The sequence below is a fragment of the Pelodiscus sinensis genome, chromosome 1 (assembly GCF_049634645.1).
Source record: "Pelodiscus sinensis isolate JC-2024 chromosome 1, ASM4963464v1, whole genome shotgun sequence".
In the NCBI taxonomy this organism is placed as follows: Eukaryota; Metazoa; Chordata; order Testudines; family Trionychidae; genus Pelodiscus; species Pelodiscus sinensis.
Genome location: NC_134711.1, coordinates 295733074 through 295739104, shown reverse-complemented (window position 1 = coordinate 295739104; position 6031 = coordinate 295733074). Strand labels below are relative to the sequence as shown.

Genomic DNA, 6031 nt, shown 5'->3' with positions numbered 1-6031 from the left:
TATCAGCAACAGTTTTGCAGGCAAAATTTACTGTGGCTCTTTCAACAAAATCTGTGTTACAACAAAAGTATGCCCTGCCAGTTTCCCAAGACTAGCTGACATGGGGGAAAAACCCATTTTGATCAGTAATATTCTCTGACGCTATCTTTTTTACTTCCTCCAAACAACAACCCACAGAAAACAAACACCGTCTGTCAGGCATATATATCTTTGAGAAATCCAGTCAGTAATAGCCAGGAATTTGACTTCAAGTTGACCAAAAGATTTAAAAAACCAAAAACAAAAGAACTGATATAGAAAGTCAGATCTGGGATAGGGTAGATTAGTGTTCATAGTTGAAACTGCCTTACCAGAAATGGTATTGCATTAGATTCATTCTTAACTTTGCTTAAAATAAAAGGTTTAATGTTTCCATTCTCTACAATTATTTCACTAGCCATCCAGCAAAAGATTGGCAATATTCCCAAATTCTGTCTTTTGGCCTTTTCGATCTTATTTTAGCAACCTCCAAAAACAAATTAGAAATCTAATTACCTTTTAAAAGATAAAGTCCAGAGTGTGAATTATATAGATTAGATCAGAGAAGAGCTTTTAAAGTTCCATTACTTGTAATATCCTTTTATGAACTCCAACTTAGTTACCCCCTGGTAATTTTATTCTTTTTGATGTGGTAAACAATGATATTCTTTCTGGCTGCCCCACATCTGGCAAAAAATTAGGGACCACATTTTTAAAGGTTTTTTTTATATTATATATATATATAAAAATAATACCTTATAACTGAAGATTTTTGTATCAACATTTGGACAGAAGAGTTCTATGAATGGTGTTCGTTTATTCAATATTGCTGCACATGCATTAGAGGGAGCAGACTCGCTCTATATGAGTTCCACAATAATTTAGGAGGGCAGGTAAATTCAAGAGGATGAGATTGGAAGAGGACAAAATAGCCATTCAATTTAAGTAATGCATTGGCTAGTGTTCATAGCCCAAGATCCAGCCCAAGCTATAGCTGTAAAGTGCTGCCTACACAGTTTTTTTTTTTAAGATGACTAGTGTGAGCTCCTCTAAGACCATCCCCCTGAAATGGAAGGCATGCTCCAAAACACTGTATAGACAAATCTTAAGTAGTCTGGTGACATTCTCTTTGTTGAATGATTGTCAGTATCATATAATGCATTAGGGTGGTAAAATTGTAACTGATATCCATTGTCTACTCTTGACTAATCATAAGACACTCAGAGATAGAAGAGACCTCTTAATGTCATCTTGTTCGCTCCCCCTCCCCTGGTTCAGTACAAGATTGCTCCCTAAAGTATATTTTTCAGCAGTTTAGTTATAAATGAGTCAAAAGATAGGACTTCCCTTGAGAGACTATGCCAGATAGGCAAACAGAGTGATCAGCTGGTATACATCCAGAGCCGTTTCTTGGCTTTGTTTGAATGGGAGAGTAATCAGCCTGCACCTGGCTCCTTTTACAGGTCATTAGTGTGAAACGAGATGCCCAGACAGACTCACAATGCTTCTAAGAAGTGTTATGTCAAATGCTAAAATGCAAATTTTAAAGCAGTCTCTGTCTGCTGCCCTCAATGTGGACCACAGGAGAATACAGAAAGGCAGCTCCTCCTTAAGTAAAGGAACCAGATTTCAACTGAAATTCACAGAGCAGTGTGTTTGAATAATTCTCTCAAATCTGAGGATGGTATACTTCTCTCCCTATTGTCTTTGTCTCAAAGTCTTTTATTCATGCCCACTTTATTAATCTGCCATTATGCACAACTCATCCCCGGAGATCAGGCTGTTTATAAAAAATTAAAAATTGCCATGAACATATATGGACTTCCTTCTTTATGTTCCGGTTCAAGTTATCTTACAAGGCAGAGATTTAGACAAAAGTCATTAGAAGGTATCTGCAGTTTACACATTTCAAAAGCAGATCCACATAGAATTCATTCTTTTTTGTTGGAATGAAATCTCCATGGTGACAACTGCATCATCAAGCTGTGAAAGCCTTTCAGCAGAGTTTTTTATAACGAGATTCTCTTTACAAGAGTGCCCTCTGTAAATGAACAGAAAATGTTCCTGTAGGTATTATTTGGTTCAAAACAGCTAAAGCTGTATAACAATTGTGTCTTTACCAGGTGCTTGTGGTGTCACATATTAGCCTAATACCTCAAAAACAAATAAGCAATCTCATACCTCACATTATATCAGTTCATGTCTCCATCATCATAATCAGGAGTCCCAGACCAGTGAATTTCGATATCAGGCCATTTTGGATGCTAAATGTAATCAAGCCTCCACACCCTCCATAGTGCACTGAATTGTGCACTGCTGTACCAGAAAAAAAAATTTCTTCCCGGTCCCACTATTGAATTGTGTGAAGAAGGACTGACAGCTCATTCATGCAAGTCTTCGTTTTAATAGCTGTTTATTTCAATAACTGACAAGTTCCACAATACCTCAATTTTATGCTGTTGTAACAAGTGAACTCTCTCTAAAACAATGTTTTTGTTTTGTTGTGTAAGGAGTCATCTAGTCAGAGGAGAGGAATTCCTGGCTAGACTATATCTTGCGCCAGGCTATAATCCCCTAGTTAGTCTTCTGTTATAAATGAGACATGGTGCTCTATAATTTAAAAGAGGGAAATTCAAAGAGGCCACACTGTCTACATATGTCTCTATCCTTTTTCTGAGAAACCAGTTTGATTCATAATGAATAATGTTTTCAATTTTTCACAACAGTCATCTGAAGTTTACATCTTTTAAATCCAAGGTAGCAGAGAGAAGCAGTCAGAGACGTGGGCACTACACGATACTGTAGGTCCGTGGTCCCCAACCCGGTGCCCACCGGGCTCTTTACATGCGCCCGCAGAGCAATCTGGGCTGGCCCTGCCCCTGGGCGTGCGGCAGGTGCCAGCCCTGGGCGCATGGCCGGTCCCGCCCCCGGGTGCACCGCGCGTGCCCTGGCGCCGGCCCCGGCCCCGCCCCCGGGGGCGCCGCGCGTGCACTTGCCGGCTCCGGCGCCGGCCTTGGCCCCGCCCCCAGGGGCACCACGCGTGCCCTTGCCGGCTCCGGCGCCGGCCTTGGCCTCGCCCCTGGGCGCACGGCGCTTACGGGGGGGGGCTCCGGCCCCGGGCGCGCGGCTGGGGGGGAGCCCGCCCCCTGGCGCCCGGCAACCTGAAAAGGTTGGGGACCACTGCTGTAGGTACTATCCCTTGAGACTACTACATGAAGCAGAACTTGGACAAATAGTTTTTTTGGGAGTAGAAGAGGAAAGAAGGGTATTTTGCTAAATATAGTATAGGGCTGTGGGGTGCCCCAGATGGCAGATGGGTGGGCTCAGTGGCTTGAGGTGACATGCTCTTGGGGCTATCACCTGGTGCACTCACATCCTCCCACACAAATGTTCATCCTTTGGAGTTATCTGAACACCTGATTTCAGAAACTACCATTGTGAAAGGCCTCTCTGGATGATGTATTAAACTGTTCAAGCTCTTTTCCCCTGACATCACCACTGAGTCATGGGAAACAGCAATGAATCATAGAATACTAGACCTGGAAGGGATCTCGAGATCATGAAGTCCAGAGATTTGTCCTCACAGTAGGACCAAGCACCTTCTAGATCAGTGGTGGCCAACTCGCGGCTTGTGAGCTGCATGTGGCTCTTCTCCCCCAAAAGTGCAGCTCGCAAAGCCTCTCCTGCACCCCCCACCCCAACGGCTTCCGCCCCCAGCTCCCCTGGGCAGTGATTCAAAATGGCACCCAAGATGGCGGCCATCAACGGGAGTTTGTTTTTAAAGGGGCAGCCTGGACAATTCTGTGGGGCTCTTTTAGTGTTTAACAATTTGGGGGGGGGGGGGTCCTTTTTTTTTTTTTTTTTTGCTTGACAATTCTGTGCAGCTCTTCGCGTTATTTTCTCCCGCCACTGTTTCAGCTCTCTTTGTTAAATGGGTTGGCCACCCCTGATCTAGATCATCTCTTACAGATGTCAACCCAATCTGCTCTTAAAATGAATAAATAACACTTATTCACACCCAAAAGCTCTCCCAAAGATAGCTTTGCTTACTTCAACAGCTGCACTGTTTGCAGCTGCTCCAATGTACTACTGCACTGACTGATTACATGGCTCAAGATGGCATAAGTTATATGAAAAATGAGCAGTACAGGGACTGAAATCTTGGGGGCACAAATGGATCTTATTTCCGTCTGGTCTGGAACACGCCTCTGGCTTAATTCACTGGATTTGCTTCTCCCTCTTTATCAAATTTAACGTTTGGCCTCCCTCAAAGCTCTTGACAACACCTTGTTCCTTCCCACCCTATTTTAGACCCTATAATGCCAATATTCAAGTCCTACATGCCACTAAAACTCCATTTCCCTTTGTACTGTTTATTTAATAATAATATTTCTGGTACTGAGTACTATACCTGGAATGTCCTCTCTAACCTTTGTCTATCTATAAGACACCAAGATATTCCCTATCCTCCGAGAATCTCAGCTCCCTTCCCACCCCCTCTTCTAGCATCCTTTCTGTCTGTCCTCTTTCTCCATAGATCCCAGCTTCTACAGCATACTGTCTCTCATAGACTAAGGTCAGAAGAGATCCTCATGATCATCCAGTCCAACCTTCATATTGAGGGATATCTCTACACCCTCACCACAACTATCTGCACTTTTATTCTTCTAATGGTTTTCATTCCCATTGCATCAGAGTGTCTACTAGAGATCACGAAATAAAATAACTCTTTCTGGCTCTGTGGAGTCTACATTCCATGTCACTCTACAGAACTCACAAAAAAGCAATGGCAATCTCTTCATGGCACTCCTCTTCTCTATCCTCAAATAGCCTATTCCAATTTGAGCCTATTCCAATTTGAGCCAGTTGATAACTCCTACTTTAAACTTTCTTTTCTCTTGTTTTAATGGCTTTCCCACCAGCTCACACTGTTCCTTCAGTGTACCCCTTGATATTTCCAATTTCACTTACCCTACTCGATCAGTTTCCCAGGGTTTTATCCTTGGCCTCTTCATCTCCTTCCATAATAAATTACTCCATTTTCATGATTTTAGTTATCGCTGTATCAAATATAGGCTGTGACATTTCACCCTAATATTTTTTTGGAAATATGTTTTGAATATGAATATGCATAACTTAAATATGCTTTATGGAAACAGGTCAAGTAACCTATCATTCAAGATCCTGTGATCTCCTGAATGTGTGTATTCTATTTGTGTCCATATAGCATTCTTATATGTGAACACAGAAATATGAACTGTAAACCTGCTTATTAATCTAGAATTTCTAGCAAAAGCCATTGGTGGTAATTAAGGGACTTAATGTTCTGGTGCTCAAAGGAATCATCTGTAAATTATTTTGTTTTTCCTGTAAGCTCAAGCTGTGGTTGGCCCTACAAAGACATGTGACCATGCCACCTGCTGCCAGAAACAATCTTGAATCTATTTTTCCATGGGAATGGGAAAAATGAAACAGGATTTCCACTCTGTGGAAATTAGATTTAAGGAACAGGAAGCAATCAATGATCATATTCACCTGGCCTTTGAAACTGCTTCTGTAACCCACACACCTTCTGGGTGTGGTGCACTGTCCCATCAAGTGGCATAGAGACCACGTACAGAGAGAATAATGAGCCTATTCCATGGCCTTTGCTAATAAATAGCCAGCTGATTTTTAGCTCATGTGGTAGAGGCTCATACACTAAGTTCCCAAAGGTCCCAGGTTGGCATTACACTTCCCCTCTCTAAGGGAACAGAAATGGAAAGACCTGAAAACAGAGAACCCTAACATGGCCAGGAGCTGCTAAACCCAAGACAAAGATCATCTCTGACTTCAATGATTTTACTTGAAATGAGGACTAGGATGAGAAATAGAATTTGAAACAAATTTCTCTTAGGCTTAGCTGCTGTGTGTTGTTCATTTTAGATTAGTAAATTTATTCATCTGTTTTCACTTGCAATCACTTAAAACAATTTTTATACCTAATAAAGTTGTCACACCCATTTGTAAATAG

At 41.9% G+C, this 6031-nt stretch overlaps 1 protein-coding gene across 3 annotated transcripts in view; it reads right to left on the bottom strand.

Moving 5' to 3' along the window:
• Positions 1 to 6031, bottom strand: part of DCLK1 (doublecortin like kinase 1) — a 310171-nt gene that overhangs the window by 141824 nt on the left and 162316 nt on the right. The window lies entirely within an intron of this gene.